This window comes from Phacochoerus africanus, chromosome 1, assembly GCF_016906955.1.
Source record: "Phacochoerus africanus isolate WHEZ1 chromosome 1, ROS_Pafr_v1, whole genome shotgun sequence".
Taxonomy (NCBI): domain Eukaryota; kingdom Metazoa; phylum Chordata; class Mammalia; order Artiodactyla; family Suidae; genus Phacochoerus; species Phacochoerus africanus.
In genome coordinates, this window is record NC_062544.1 from 106,385,962 (window position 1) to 106,402,013 (window position 16,052).

A 16,052-nucleotide genomic window follows, 5' to 3' on the forward strand; every position below is an offset into this window, starting at 1 on the left:
TCTTGATGCTGCTGTTTAATAGCCATATGACAAAAGGCAAGATACATCCTTTTCCAAACTTCAGTTTCTCTGCCTGCAGGAGAGGAGTAGAAGTAGTGCTGACTTCATCAGGTTGTGTGGAAAGTTCTAGTCCATAACAAGCTCTCTGTGAATGTCAAGGACAACAGAGAAGGGTATCCTTGACTGTGGAGAGGTTGTGTGAGCAGGCCAGGCTGGCAGTGACCAGAGGTAGCAGGCAGATGTTGAAGGTTAAGGGGTCAGCCCAGCAGTTCTCAACCCTGGCTGCATCTCAGAATCACCTGGGATGTGATTTACCTCAAACCAAGTAAATCCGAACATCTGAAAGTAGGGCTCAGGCACCAGTATTTCTACAACTCCCCAGGTGCCTGCAGTGTGCAGCCAGGGTTGAGACCCATTGGCTTAGCCCTTTGCTCTGAGATGTGTGGACCTTGGAGAAGCATGGGTGTCACTGGGACCATGTTAGAAACACAGGATCTCAAGCCCACTTCAGATCGGCTGAATCGGAATCTGCATTTAAACAAGACCCCTGGGTGATTCGTGGACACATTAAAGTCTAAGCATCCCTGGGCTAGCCCATGGGTTATGAACGGGGGAAATCAGCAAAATGCAAGGCTTTGAACATGATTAAAAGCCAAAGTGCAAGTGAGAGGGGGAAATGAGGGGCGGCTATTTACAGCAATCGCTCACGGATAACCTCACCTCCTGGCAAACGCAAAGGGCAAGGGCAGAGTAGGTCTCTGTGTGTTTAAACTTCAATGAATCTACGATTGTGGATGTTCAGGAAGTCGGAGATTCTGCCAGCCGCCCAGTGTTTGCTCATCCGCCACTGTATCAACCAGAAGACTAACATTATCTGGTGTCAACAATGCACCTGGCCTGGGATTAGCAGGAAAATATCAGCCTGCATGAGGCCTTGGAATCATGACAGAGAATTAATTCCCCAAGAGCCTGTTCTTCACCCAGAATGAGCAGCTTTCCATCCCTGGACAAACAGGGGCTGCTGAGGCTGGCTCTGAGAAGAGCATGTGACAGCTGGGTCCCCAACAGGGCCGTGAGCTCACTCTCTGTGACAGAGCTTGGGGCAGCCTCTGTTGTGGTCTCAGAAATAGGGCTTTCTTGGGAGGGAAAAGGGGTCTACAATTTCTGGGACATGAAGGATGATATAAACTAAAGTTTGATCAGTATTTTCTACCTATGGTAATCCCCATGGGTTCAATGTCATTTGATATAAGACAGCTGGAAAGCAGATTCTACATCTTATATTGAAAACATTCAAGAAGGCAGTACAAGGTCTCAGTTTTGAAAAAGCAGTTCAGTCAGGTTCAATATTCACCATTATCTTAGAAAAGCCAGCTCTTGGAGTTCCCGTCGTGGCGCAGTGGTTAACGAATCTGACTAGGAACCATGAGGTTTCGGGTTCAGTCCCTGCCCTTGCTCAGTGGGTTAACGATCCGGCGTTGCCATGAGCTGTGGTGTAGGTTACAAACGCGGCTCGGATCCCGAGTTGCTGTGGCTCTGGCGTAGGCCAGGGGCTACAGCTCCGATTGGACCCCTAGCCTGGGAACCTCCATCTGCTGTGGGAGCAGCCCAAAAAATAGCAAAAAGACAAAAAAAAAAAAAGAAAAGCCAGCTCTTCATGTTGGCCTTTGATAATCTCATTAAAGCTCTGGGAGCTCCCGTCATGGCTTAGCGGAGACGAATTTGACTGGCATCCATGAGGACGCAGGTTGGATTCCTGGCCTTTCTCAGTGGGTTAAGGATCCAGTGTTGCCATGAGCTGTGGTCACAGACTCGGCTCGGATCTGGTGTTGTTGTGGCTGTGGTGTAGGCCAGCGACTACAGCTCCGATTCAACCCTTAGCCTAGGAACCTCCATATGCTGCAGGTTTGACCCTAAAAAGACAAAAAAAAAAAAAAGAAAAGAAAAAAAGAAAGAAAGAAAGAAAAAAGAAAAGAAATAAAAAGCTCTGGCAATCTCCCTTAAAAAGGGGCAGAAACACAGACTACCAACACAAAGCACCTACAACTTCAGGAACTCCACAAACCCTCTGAATCCCTTCCTTGAATCCATCTTAGATTGTTCTGGAGCAGACGAAAATGTAATTCTGCTGGTTTGCTTCCCACTACTCATTGGCGCGTCTAATAATGCCGCATAATTAGATCTACCCACTTCCAGTGCCAGTACATAAGATTGGAGCATGTGACCTGGGGCTGAGCCACATGGGGCATCCTGTTCCCTCGGCAAGAGTGACTGGTTCAGGGATAGACACATGTACTCATTCAGGACAAATAGGCTCAGTGAAAGTTAAAAGAAGGCCCTTTACTCTTTCCTGTTGAAGGGAAACAGGAAGGCTGTAGCCACAGCAGCAAGAAGCTGGCAGTTGCCATCTTGGGATCACAAAGGAGGGTCTTTGTGCTAATGGGTTCAACACATAGGAAACAGAGCCCAGAGAAGAAGGGAGAACACAGATCTATAGCACAGCATTTGAGCCTTGAAGTCCCGTTGGATCTATCTTTGGACAGTTTAGTAAATAAAAGCATAAGCCCATGCTTATACCAGTATGAGTTACATGCAACAAAAAGCACTCAGACAGATAATCTTCATTAATTCATCATATAGACTGATGGCCCTTGTGCAGCTACCAATTAAAACACAGTCACTCTACAAGAGTTTTTTATGACCTATGTTAGCCTTTCAGTTTCAGTAAATCTCTTTATCCCTATGGTTAATCCTTTGCTTATCCCAAACTCCTTTATAAATAAACACCTCCTGATATAAGATTCCTTCAATTACACATACCAATGATGTTTATCACGTCAAATTGTGATATCATACCATATTGCAATAGGTAAATTTTATAAATCTGATTAAAGCAGCCTAGCCTGAGGTCCATCTTTTGAGAAACGACTTAACAATATCAGTATTCTGAAATCAAACAGTTCAAAGCTGTAATCATCATTAAATGCAACTTTAAGTAAGGTTTAGTCTTAGGCCTCAATGATACACGTCATTTTTTCAAACTATAAAATATTGATTTCTAGCAAGCCAGAGTGGGAAGAGGCTTCAGGCAGCCAGATCCCAGATTTAGGTGAACTCTTTACAGCTGTATGAATAAGGTTGTGCCATGCAGTAAAACCAGGCAGATCCGAGAAAAAATTTGGCTCTTCCAATTATAAACTCATGCCATGTCTGAGTCTCTAGTCCCCATCTATAAGAATGGATGTATTTACTACTGTATATAAAATAAACAAACAACAAGGACCCACTGAATAGCACACGGAACTATATTCAATACCTTCTAATAAACTGTAATGAAAAAGAATATCTGAATCACTTTGCCGTACACCAGAAACTAACGCAACCCTATAAATCAACTCTACTTCAATTTACAAAAATAATTCAAGATTGTGATTTTAAAATTTCACTCTTGTGTAATTTATACCTCAATTTTTAAAAACACAGACTAATACACACACACATGCCATATGCACACTACACACACATATAATGCATTATATATAATATATATGTATGCATTGTATTTTATAAATATATATCATATATTACATACATATTGCCATTTCCAAATCTAACCAAGAATTTATTCTTTTTTTTTTTTTTGCCTTTTCTAGGGCCACTCCAGTGGCATATGGAGATTCCCAGGCTAGGGATCTAATTGGAGTTGTAGCAGCCGGCCTACACCAGAGCCACAGCAACGCGGGATCCGAGCTGCGTCTGCGACCTGAGCCACAGCTCACGGCAATGCCGGATCCTTCACCCAATGAGCAAGGCCAGGGAATGAACCCGCAACCTCATGGTTCCCAGTCGGATTCGTTAACCATTGGGCCACGACGGGAACTCCAAGAATTTACTCTTTTGGCTACTTTTCTTTTACTCTGGCACAGTTGTGATTTTTGTTTTCCTCAAAATCAATCTCCTTTCCAACTCTTTAAATTTTGATTTTATTAATACGAGTCTACTGTTGGCAAAAATGTATTTCAAGCTTTTAATATTTTCTAAATAGCTGACTCATCAGGAGTCATATAGTGCTACTCCTAAAATGCCAGGGGTCCAGCCCATTCTTCCCAAACACACTGCACAAACTTCCTCCTTATGAGATCTTGCCCTCTCCCCCAGGATCCACCAGAAGTGGAAAAGGTCCTCTGTCTCAGACATCTATCCCTTCACACATGCTGTTCCCTCTGCCTGGAAAACCCTTTCTTCTTTCTTTGTCTGACTTCCACACAGCCTTCAAAACCCAACCGTTCTTCTTGGCATCAACCTCTTATTCTTATCTGTTTTCCAAGACCCCTGTATCTGATTTCTTCCCTCTGAACTCCAATTGTCTGTTTTCACCTCTGAATTTCTCCAGCTCATGGAGAAATTGTCTCCATGGGCTTTGCATCCCCTTCCAACAGTGCCCAGCAAATTGCTGGGGCCACAGTTTGTCAGGCCATGACCCCCAAATGAATGGATGAATCTTATATTCAATGGCAGCATAGCAGTTTTACAATGTTTTCCTAAATAAAAAATCTCCAATATTTCAAAAATTCATCTAGAGACTGAGGAAATGAAGTGTTCATAAAAACAAAAGTGCTGTGAATGCAACTGTGTAAATGAGAAGCCTCTCTTTTCTATGAAAATTAATTGCCCCCACAGGCTGACAGCAAAAAGGGAGTAATGAAGGATGCCAGAATTATATATAAAATCTGGCTCCTGTAGCTTTGATAAATTTATCATGAAATGCCCTACAGAACCTCAACCCCAGTGGGAGCCTGTTGCTTCTGTGATCACAACTTAAGATGTGTTTAAGGTTCTGCCTTGGGCTGGGTTTCAGAAACATCAAATGCCTGAATTATGTATGTGTGTGTGTGTCTGTGTGCGTGTGTGCATGCACGTAGGAAAAGTCATAAAAGCTTTGAAAACCTAAAGAACTGATTATTTGGAAATGCATCTCATCAGAGACTGCAAGTCTCTGAAATATCTATTCCAAATCCCCACGCATTTTCCTCTCTGAAATTCCTGGGTAGAAAGATACAGAAGACCTAATTTTGTGATTAAATCCAGGCTTCCAACACAGAAGTCAGGTGGACATTAGTGATTCTTGGGTATACAAAGAAAAATCTCTGAGTAAAAACCTAAGTTCCACACAAGATTTGTGATCCCAGAGATCTCGCCAGTCCCTCTCCCCATAGCCATCTTGCCACCACCTCCCCCTCTGGGGCTTTCCTTCAATGTATGAAGTATTTTTAGTGAATAAGTTGCAGGAAGAGGAAGAAGGAAGTCAGGTGGAGGTAATCATCATCTGAGCATCTCTGGACCCTCTCCTGGTAGCTCTGGGAAGACATAAATGTTAACAAGACCTGAAAGTAACATCTCTCCATAAATTCATGGAAAACACATCTTGATCCTTGTGATTCTATTCTACTCTTTGGCTGTGAGGTAATCTCTCAAAGTTTCCATTTCCTTATCTGTAAAGTAGGGACATAGACACCTACTATACAGGCTTATTGTGAGAACTGAGTAAGATAATAAGATCAGGTGTATGAACTGCTTAGTATGCTATTAGAACACAGGATATAGCACATCATAAGCGGATGCTAATATTAATATCAGTAATAGTATTAAAGGATGTGATATGCATGGCCTCAGAGGTCTTTTCATTCATTCATTCACTGACTCACTCATTCATTCATTGAGTGAACACATACTGAGGGCTACTTTGTGTATGACAGTGTCCATCGCACAGGGGATACAGCAGAGAACAAGTCAGGGGAAAAATCCTACAACATACTTCTACTCAGCCATAAAAACAAATGAAATTTTAAAATTTACTGCAACATGGATGGACTTTTATGGCATTATGCTAAGTGAAATAAGACAGAGAAAGACAAACACTGTATGATATCACTTAAATGTGGAACCTAAAATGTACAATAAACTAATGTATATAACAAAAAAGAGGCAGACTCAATGATAGAGAATAAACTAGTGGTTATCAGTGGGGAAAGAGAGGGGAAGGACAATTATGGGAGTAGTGGGAGGTACAAACAATTGGGTGTAAGATAGGCTATAAGCATGTACTATTCAACATGAGGAATACAGCCAATATTCTGTAGTAACTATAAATGGAGTATAGGGGGAGAAATATTCCAGTAGGGAGAGAAATACTACACAGACATACAGATGTGGTAAATATCAGACAGAGATAGATGGAGGCCTCCAGGCCTTCCCTCAGAGCAGCTCACATTCAGGTTTTTCATTTTGGCCTTTAAATGAGGTTTCCCTTGAACCCATAGTCCTCAAGTATGAAAAACTGTATTCCCACTGTATTCCTAAGACATTCCAAGATGCTTCTTAGGGCAAATACAGCATCTCGGGCATAAATGTTCTTTCCACATTCGATCTTAATGACATGACCTAAAAGAGGCCTTCTTCCCATCTTACAAAACTGAATTTCCCATCATTTTCAGAGAAAGCTATTCCTCCCAGAAAGCACAATTCCAAGTAGTCATCGAGATTCATGTTGATAATAGGGCCTTGTGTCTCTCTGATTCAGTTTGGATCTTTCAAAAATGCCTTGATTAAATTTGGCTCTTCTGAAATGTCAGTGGCTTTGACTCAGGAAGTGTGAATTCTCAGCAAGTTTGCCAAGTGTAGGACGCTTCCCTTCGTCACACATTCACTGTCTTCGGTGACTAAGGCCTGTGTCTTCCACAAATGGGTGCATTTTTAGCCTGATGGCTGAGGAAAAACTCTTTTCAGAATTAAATTCCCATTTCCTTTTGCCTTTCAGGCTCACTGTGCTGTGTGGGGACATCACACCCAGGTTCCCTCAGTCTCCTGAGCTGGGCTGGGCAGGTTCCCAGCCCATTCAGTAGCGACACTCAAATGACAAGGGGACATTGAGGCAACATCTCCTGGAAGGTGTATTTGGCTGCGATAAACCACTTCAAAGTTTTCAGAAGTCTCTGCAACCTCCTCTATCTTCTCTCCCTTCTGAGCTCATGGCAGCGAGATGGGCTGAGATTCTCTGATGCGGTGCTTTTGGCTGACAGAACAGACACAATGACAGTCCCCTCTGGGAAGCAGCTCCAAAAGCTGACTGCCGTATTTCCTGACAGATGACAAGGGGGAAGGATGTGAACGGACCAGGTACACCTGTCCTTTAATAGCCTGACACCTGTAACAACTACCACCCCAGTAGCCGTGGAAACAAAGAACAGGGCTAGGACAGAAATAACGCTGAGACCATGAGAAGATTTCAGTGAGACCCTCTGTGTACTGCTGGGGAATATGTGGAAATATTATTTACATTTTCTCATGTGTCCTGATTCTTCCTTCCTCGGCCCAACAGTTAAGATATCCCATAAGGGATTTCCCGTCGTGGTGCAGTGGTTAACGAATCCGACTAGGAACCATGAGGTTGCGGGTTCGGTCCCTGCCCTTGCTCAGTGGGTTAACGATCCAGCGTTGCTGTGAGCTGTGGTGTAGGTTGCAGACGCGGCTCGGATCCCGCATTGCTGTGGCTCTGGCGTAGGCCGGCGGCTACAGCTCTGATTAGACCCCTAGCCTGGGAACCTCCATATGCCGCGGGAGCAGCCCAAGAAATAGCAACAGCAACAACAACAACAACTACAACAACAAAAAAGGCAAAAAGACAAAAAAAAATATATATATATATATATCCCATAGGGATAGGATAAGAGAACAAGAGAGGTAAAACCTTGCTTGGGTTTTAAAGTCAAAACTCAACTGAGTCATAAGAAACTGAAGGACTTGGCATGAAATTTCAGACAATCTAGAAACCTGGAAGACTTGTGATAGGTCAGAGCCAGTTTTCCATACTTCAGAGGAGAGCAGGGTCCCAAGACGAAGGAAGCGAGCACCTCTGGGAAGTCATATGGGCAGCAGGGGAGGTAGACACTGGGGGTATCCCTAGTCCTCCACCCCTGGAACCTGCAGGGGGATAAAGAATAGGACAGAGACCTCAGACAGACATGGGGGTCCCAGTGAAGAGGGCCCATGCCTAAATTGCAGATAAAATATCAGATGCATACTAAAAAATCACTCATTGTTTATCTGAAATTCAAATTTAACTGAATGACCTATATTTTTAGTTGCCAAATCTGGCATCCCTACTACTCTACTTCACTTCCTTGGAGGATCTCAAAGGCCCCCTCACCATGAACTTGAAGAGAAAGACAGAGGCAAGGGAGGGCTGTAGGACACAGCCACCTGGGGTGGCCTGGGAGCATCACCACTCCACAGCAGCAGCAGAGGAAGGAAAATGCTTGCTTTGCATCTGGAGAGCCCCAGAGCCAGCCTCTGGGTAAGGATTCAGAAGTCAGATAGGAGGACACAGCTGCCACCTGCCGGGAGCACTCTCCTCAGACAGCACCACTGTGGACTGACACCATCAGTCACTTGGACCAGATTTTCACACAACACACACACACACACACACACACACACACACACACACACACACATGCCTCTGTGCAAAAACAATAAAGGCCCATATGTATAAAGTATTTGCTATATGCCATTGGCTGTTCACATCATTTTATGCCTAATACTTTCTAAATATATTACTCTTTCCTGTCAGCGCCTCTACCCTTGCAATAACCCCATAAGGTGTGTATGTCTTATTTCCATTCTCCAGGTAAGGGAACAAAGACAAAGAAATTAGGTGAGTATCCCAGAGTCACCCGGCTGGCTGGTGGCAAAACTGAAGGGTAAGGCTGGCTATTTGGTTCTAGAACCCTTACTCTTAACCTCCATAGGTCTAGCCTGAGGAATTCCATAGTAGGAAGCCACCCCAGCAGACCCTGTACCTAAGCACAGTACTAGCAACAATATTCCCAGGACTGTGAAGAAGGTGATCCCAGCTCAGAAGATGCTTGGAATCTCCAGACAGCCCCCCTGTCAGCACTGGCCTGCGGGGAACGCAGGATATACGCAGGAAGGGGGGTGTTGAGATGAGATTTAGACACTGAGGATGGACAGCAAAAGGAGTAATGGCACCAAAGAGAACTGGCAATGTCTCCCTTGCAAATCCCCACATACTCTTAGCCTGGACAGAGACTCCATTGATATGAAGTAGAAAGAATTTTCACAGGTAGTAGAAGCTGTTTCTTCCAGATGCAAAAGAAGTTAGCATCTTACAGCAGACTCTCCTAACAGTGTTAGGTCCCCAGGTCATGGACTCTGGAAAAGTGGTGAGGATTTGGGGAGGCCTGTTCCAGAAGCATCTCTCTTTGTATTTCTTCTGATTTTACTATCTTCCCAATACTTAGTCTCTGCCACAGACTATGGCCAGTGACAATAAAGTGGGAGCAGAATGTAACATATGTTGGTGTTAGACGTAGGATGACATAATGGTTAGGCAAGAGGGGCTCTGAAGCCAGCCTGCTTGGGTTCAAATGTCAGCTCTGCTGTGTGACACTGGACAAGTTGCTGAACCTCTCTGTGCCCCAGTTTGCTCATCTGGAAAATGAGGATGATAATAGAATGTGCTTCACAGGCTTTTCTGAGGAGGATATAAGATAATATATGTAAAGACCTTAGAGCAGGCCTTAAACATAACAAGCCCTCAGTAAAGTATGATTCTGGGAGAGTGAGGCTTAGTTTAAAAGCTTTTGCATTGACACTGTTAGCTCTGACTTTGAGAGAGGAAAGTAGGGCACAAATCCAGCCACTCGCCCAAGGCCTGGAGCCACTAAGTGGCAGGGCAGTAATTCTCATTTTATCTGGATGGCTCTAGAGCCCAGCTGTATTCTTTACACCCTTCTCTTTTTACTTATTTACAGCATGTAAACTGACTGTGCCGAGTGGTGTCCCAAGGCCTTAGGAACTTGGTGACACTGCCACCTGGTGGTGATGCAGCCACATGACCCATGGCTGGGGCTCCCACTGAAAACAGTGGAGTTGAAAATAAATCATCAGAATGGAGGACCTCTATGGAGTAGAAATACCAGTGAAATGAGACAGGTTCCCAAAGCTTCTCTGGAAACCTTGTCCACAGAGGGTTCAAGATTCTGGAGAGTAGAGTCTCTCCTCCTCGAAAAGATTCTTTGATATGAATGTTTGCCAAGGTGTGTGTGTGTGATTAACACATTAATATGTTAGTTATTTTACCAGATTAGCCCCTGTTGTGTTGGAGAAAGGTCAAAGGGGATGGGACATGGGGACAGGTAAATTTTGATGGACAAGATGCAATTCAGAAAGACTTAAATCCTAGGCTTCACCTAAGGAGGTCAAATTTAGGTTTCTGTATATTCATATTGGAGGCACTTAACATGATCTGAGGGTGGAGTTCTCTAGCTCCCTGTCTGTCATGGGACATCTGTGCAGGACAAGTTTTAGGGTCTGTGGTCCCAACCAGCCTCCAAGTGGCTTGCACTGGTAGGGAACTGATTCCAAGTTCCCATAAAACAACTTCACCCAGTTCCATGAAGCTGGGAAGGTATGCAATTAAAAAGAAGAAAAAAGAAAGAAGGAAGGAAGGAAAGAAAGAAAAAGAAAGAAAGAGAAAAAGAAAGCAAGCAAGCAAGCTTAATGAAGGCAGTTTACAAGCAAAGAGGTTTTAACAAATTGTTCCCTTATTTGTTGTTCTGGAAGCCAAGTTCAAGAATTTCTAAAAAAAAAAAAAATAAAAAGGAGTTCCCATCGTGGCTCAGCCATTAACAAACCCAACTAGTATCCATGAGGATGCAGTTTCCATCCCTGGCCTCACTCAGTGGGTTAAGGATCTGGTATTGCTGTGAGCCGAGGTGTAGGTCACAGACATGGCTCAGATCTGGTGTTGCTGTGGCTGTGGTGTAGGCCAGCTGCTGCAGCTCTCATTGGACCCCTAGCCTGGGAACCTCTATATGCCATGGGTACAGCCCTATAAAGACAAAAAAAAAATTCTAAATCAACTATAATTCAATTAAAAATTAATTAAAAATAAAAATTTCTATTAGTTATCAGCTTGTTAACTCTATAGGATCTTGTTCTACTTGCTTAAGCAAATTCATGTAGGTTTCCATTACTTGTAACTGATGTAACTAATTCAGCCTTTACTGATATGTTCCCCCCTCCTGATGCACCCCCTCCTCTCTGCTTTTTGCCTGTTTTTTCATCCACTGGTCTTTCATCACAGCTCCTCCTTGAAGCCTGCCCTGACAACCCACTCTGCAGCCCCTAGGGGGTGCCTCCATCATACCTAGAACCCCTTGGACACAGCTGTACACTCTTTGGTTTTACAGAAATCCTCTGAGATTATATGGGAAACCCACTTGGCCAATAGTACTGAAAATTTTGTGCTTCAATGGGAAACTATGCCTTGTGAGAACATACTGGTTCTGGTTTTCTGACTTTGTTTTTGATAGGAGCTAATGTGCAACTCTGTAAATTGTAGATATGTGATAGCAATGCAAAATCATTCTAGCCTAGAAACATGTAAATAAGTTCCATGTGCACAGGAGGGATGACCTCTCCTCTATGGAAAAGCCAGTTTTGCATTCATTTGTATTCTTATTTCAATATTCCTAATCTGTATGACACAGAGTAGGGCCCTATTCTCCTTCCTATTCTCCTTCCCCACTCATGTCCTCCGCTTGTCTTTTGTCTGTAGAAAAACTTGAGGCAAGTAAATTTAATCAAAGAGGTGAGAAAATGCAGAAACAAAGGAAATTAATCAAACAGGACAAAATAGTAATAGCATGGTAATTAAGGGAAGTCAAGGACCTCTCAGGGACTATTCTGAGCCATATCCTTTGAGTTGTTTTGTAGATGTTGAAATCTCCAGGAGGCAGAAAAAGTTAACTACATGAGGACCAGACTGTAATCATGACAAGAGCTGCCACAGTTCCAACATCTGGCTTCAAGGAAATGGAACTGAAGACTAACTGCACTTAAAATAATCAAGATGATGCCGATCAGACCAGTGCATGACCAATTTCAAGATGACTGTCAGAGCTGACTGCTCTTTCTGCCTATAACCCCCTCTGCTCACCTATAAAAGCTCTTGCCCACTGGTTGTCAGTCATGGGGAGTCACCCTTCAGACAGGAGCCCACCCACTCTCCCAGCTGCTGGCCTGCAAAATAAAGTAAACTTTCCTTTCCCACCAGCCTTGTCTCTTTACTGGCTTTTGAGCACTGAGCAGCTGGACCCACGTTTGCTAAATTCTTTGTGCCCAATGTGGGGCTGCACTCTTGTGATATCTATCTCCCCAAGTTTTCCCAAGTAGAGCCACCACCATGATAGCACTGGGATGGCCACAATGAGCCTGCTGCTTGTGGCTATTGGCCTCAGAAGGGGATTTAAGGAATGCTCCTCTCAGCTGCCGAAACTGTTTGTTTCAAGGATCCTCCCTGTTTCTTCCCTGCTCAGCACCGGCTGCCAACTTATGCTTGCCCTTGGTGGGAGAGAAAAATGCATCTGGATGAGCTGATGAACCCCAAGACTGAGTAAATCCACTAGTGTGCACCCTGCAAACCTCTCTTTTGAGCGTGAAGTGCTATTTGGGCATTTTACCAATTGACGCTGATGTATGTCTGCCAATAAGGATCATGTGTGTTGGGAGTGTTTATTTGGGACTCTGTATTGGTCATCCTCTCAGGGGATTTGTGACAGTTCTGTCTTCTGGTGTGTGAGTATGTATTCCATTTGTGTGACTGGTATTCTTGTTGCCTTTTTGTACAGTGAGAAATTCAGGTGAAATTCATTAGGAAGATTTTAGCTATGAAACTATGAATAAAGAAAAAGGAAGATGATTTTTTCAAAATAGTCTGTGGTCACCAATGGTATTCTTCAAACTCTCGGAAAAAATGGTTAAGATTAAACCTTTTGTAAATTCCAAAACTGGTTATTTTTTCATATGCAGTTAGGGAAAGCTAGCTTGATAAAAATACTTTTTTTCAGAATTCTGACCTAGGAGAAAGTGTGAAATTAACTCTTGTCATGTCCTTGAAATACAAAAGTAGCCCACTTTGCCTGAGACTTTACTTTGGGTTAATTAATAGAACTTCAAGCCAAAAAAAAAAAAGAAGGTTTAGGTTTATTAAATACACATCTTGCATCACATTCAAGAGAAGTTGTGCTATGATAAAACTGTATGTTTTTAGAGGTTATAGATTTTGTTCTTAAGTTTTCCAATCAGAAAATGCTGGTATAACAGTTCACTTGTTTGTTGGTTTTGTTGAGGTTTTAAGGCTTAAAAATTGTGATATATAAAAATTATAAGGGAAGCATTTCAGTATGTAAAGCAAGTAGGATACATGTTGGTGAGAGAAAGTGTAAAGAATGGAGGTATTTTTGTTGAGGAAAATGCTGATAAATTTATCTTACAGTTGGTTGTTTCTAGATAAAAAATATTGGACAAATTAATATGTATACAGAAAGTAATAGATGGTTTCTTTAAAAAGGAATGTTGAAAAAATAATTCTGTATGTTGTCAGTTGATTATGATTGTATTGGATGTAATTAGATAAATTAACTTTGTTCTTAATGGTAAGTTGGTACAAGACAGGAATTTGGATTTCTTTCTCCCTGTTAAAAGAACAAGTTTTCCTAGAATATTGAGCTGCTGTGATAAAAGACTATACGATTCTTTATCTAGCTCACTTTAAGTTTTCCAGAGGTTACATGAAGTATCTCAGAGAAAACTATTCATATTTAAATCTCAGAGAAAACTACTCATATTTAGAGAATTCTAGTGGAAATTTATTGTTTTACTTGTAACCATACTTTATATGTCAAGATGGAAAAAAAATCCTCTACTGAAATTGTCAGAGTATGGCTACTCATGATGTTTAACACTGATAGGTTTAACTTTACTGCTAGAATGAAATATTTTGGTCCCTGAGGAGGCTCTGTGTCTCCCCCTCACTGTGGATTCTCAAGGTCAGGCTGTTGCTTTCAGTGTGGAGCTCCCTGATGAAGAACTCTAAAGCCCTATCTCCCTCTCAGGGTGTGGCTCCTCTGAAGCAGAGCTGTGTTGTCTCATAATAAGTCTCCATGAGGTGAGCAGTATCTACCCTCACATTTGGCTCCTTATGTACAGGGCTGTGTTTTCCTTGGATTCCGGCTCTTTGAGAATAAGCGCTATCTCATCTGAGAATGTGGATCCCTGAAGTAAGGATGTTTTCCCCTCAGATTTGCACTCCCTGAGACAGGGCTATGTTTCAGATTCTGGCTTCCTGAGGGCAGGTCTAGTCTCCCCTCAGATTATGGGTCCCTGAGGAAGATCTGTATCTCCTCTTTGCTGTGACTGCTCAAGGACAGGGTTGTCTCCCCTCAGATTGGAGCTCCCTGAGGAAGGGCTATATTCCCCCCTCAGATGTGGATCTTTAAATGCACTTCCATGTTTGTTCATAGTAAGGCTTCCTGAAGTAGGACAATGTCTCCCCTCAGATTGAGGTCCCTCTGGGAAGGGCTATGTTCCCTCAGGTTCTGATGTTTCCCCTTAGAGTGCGGCTTTTTGAGGAAAAGGGCTGGGTTTTCCTCAGATAGTGCTCTCTGGGGAAGGGGTTAATCTCCCCTGAGAATGGGGCTCCCTGAAGGAAATAATTTTTTCCCTTCAGATTCATAGTCCTAAGGAAAGACTGTGTTTCAGACTCAGGCCTCTCTGTCAGAATAGAGCTCTATGAGGTAGGTCTGTGTCTCCACTCAGACTCATGAAGTGAGGACTATTTTTCTTCTCAGAGTAGCTCACCCTGAGGCAGGGTTATGTCTTCTATCAGTCTAAAGCTCTCTGAGGTAGGTCACTATCCTCTCTCAAACATGGGCTCTCTAAAGCAGAGCTGTATCTCCCCTCAGATTGAGGCTCCTAAGGTATGTCTGTTTTAACCTATTAGGGCTCTGTGAAGCCACAGCTGTTTCCCCTCAGAGTAGGACTCTCTGTGGATAAGGCTTTATTTTGCTCAGATTCAGTGTTTGCTACACTCCCCTCAGAAGGGGCTCCCATGGACAGGTTGTTTCCCCTCAGAGTGGTTCACCCTGAAGCAGGGCTATGTCTTTTATCAGACTGAGGCTCCCTGAGGTAGATCTCTAACTGGCCCACACTTGGGCTCCCTGAATTCAGGGTTGTTTCTCCTCTGAGTGGCACTCCCAGAGGTACGACTGTATCTTTCCTTAGACTCAGGCTCTCTGAAGCAGGGCTGTGTCTCCCCTCAGATTGAGGCTCCTAAGGTAGGTTTGGTTTTTCCCTCAGTCTTGGGCTCTGTAAAGTCAAGATTGTTTCCCCAAAAAGTGGGGTTTTCTGTGGAGAGCATTTTATTTCCCTCCTATTCAGTCTATCTGAGGAAGGGCTATATCTCCCCTCAGAAAGGGGGTCTGTGAAAACAAGGCTCTTATTCTCCTCAGGTTCTGGATCCCTGGAGGAAGGACTGTTCCATCTCCTCAGGTTATATGTACCTAAGGAAGCACTGTATCTCCCACTCACTGTGCCTCCTCAAGGAAAGGGTGTCTCCTCTCTATCTCTACCTCAGGTTGTGGCTATTCAAAAGCAGAGCTCTATTTCCTCATAGTAAGGCACCCTGAGGTAGGGCAGAATCTCCCCTTAGTTTAAGGCTCCCTCTAGGCAAGACTGTGTTTCCTTCAGAGTCCAGCTCTCTGGGGGAAAAACTTTATCTCCTGTCGGAATGGAGCTCTGTTGAAGTGGGAGATTTAAAAGAGACATAACCCCCCTTGTCTGAAAAAGCAGCTGGGTGCCTTTTCAGTTCTGCTGGCCTCATCCCATCCTTCTTGTAATTATGTAGCAACTATATGTGCCCTATGTCCAAGCCAGCAGCTCTGCTAATGGTGCTAGAAGCATTTCTTATCAGTTTCTTTTCTGTAACCTTGCTTGCTCAGTTTCTTAGGCAGAAACACTGTCTGTTCTGGGAAGGGGAGGTCTGGGCTGCTTACATGGGAAAGACAAGACCCTGTATGGTGTAAAAGTTGCAGAGAACAAAGATGCCGTGCTCAGATTCTGGAGGTGACTCCTCTGAGCTCGCACCCTGAATAAACCTTGCTTTTCTGCATCTCTGAGTGCCTTTTGTC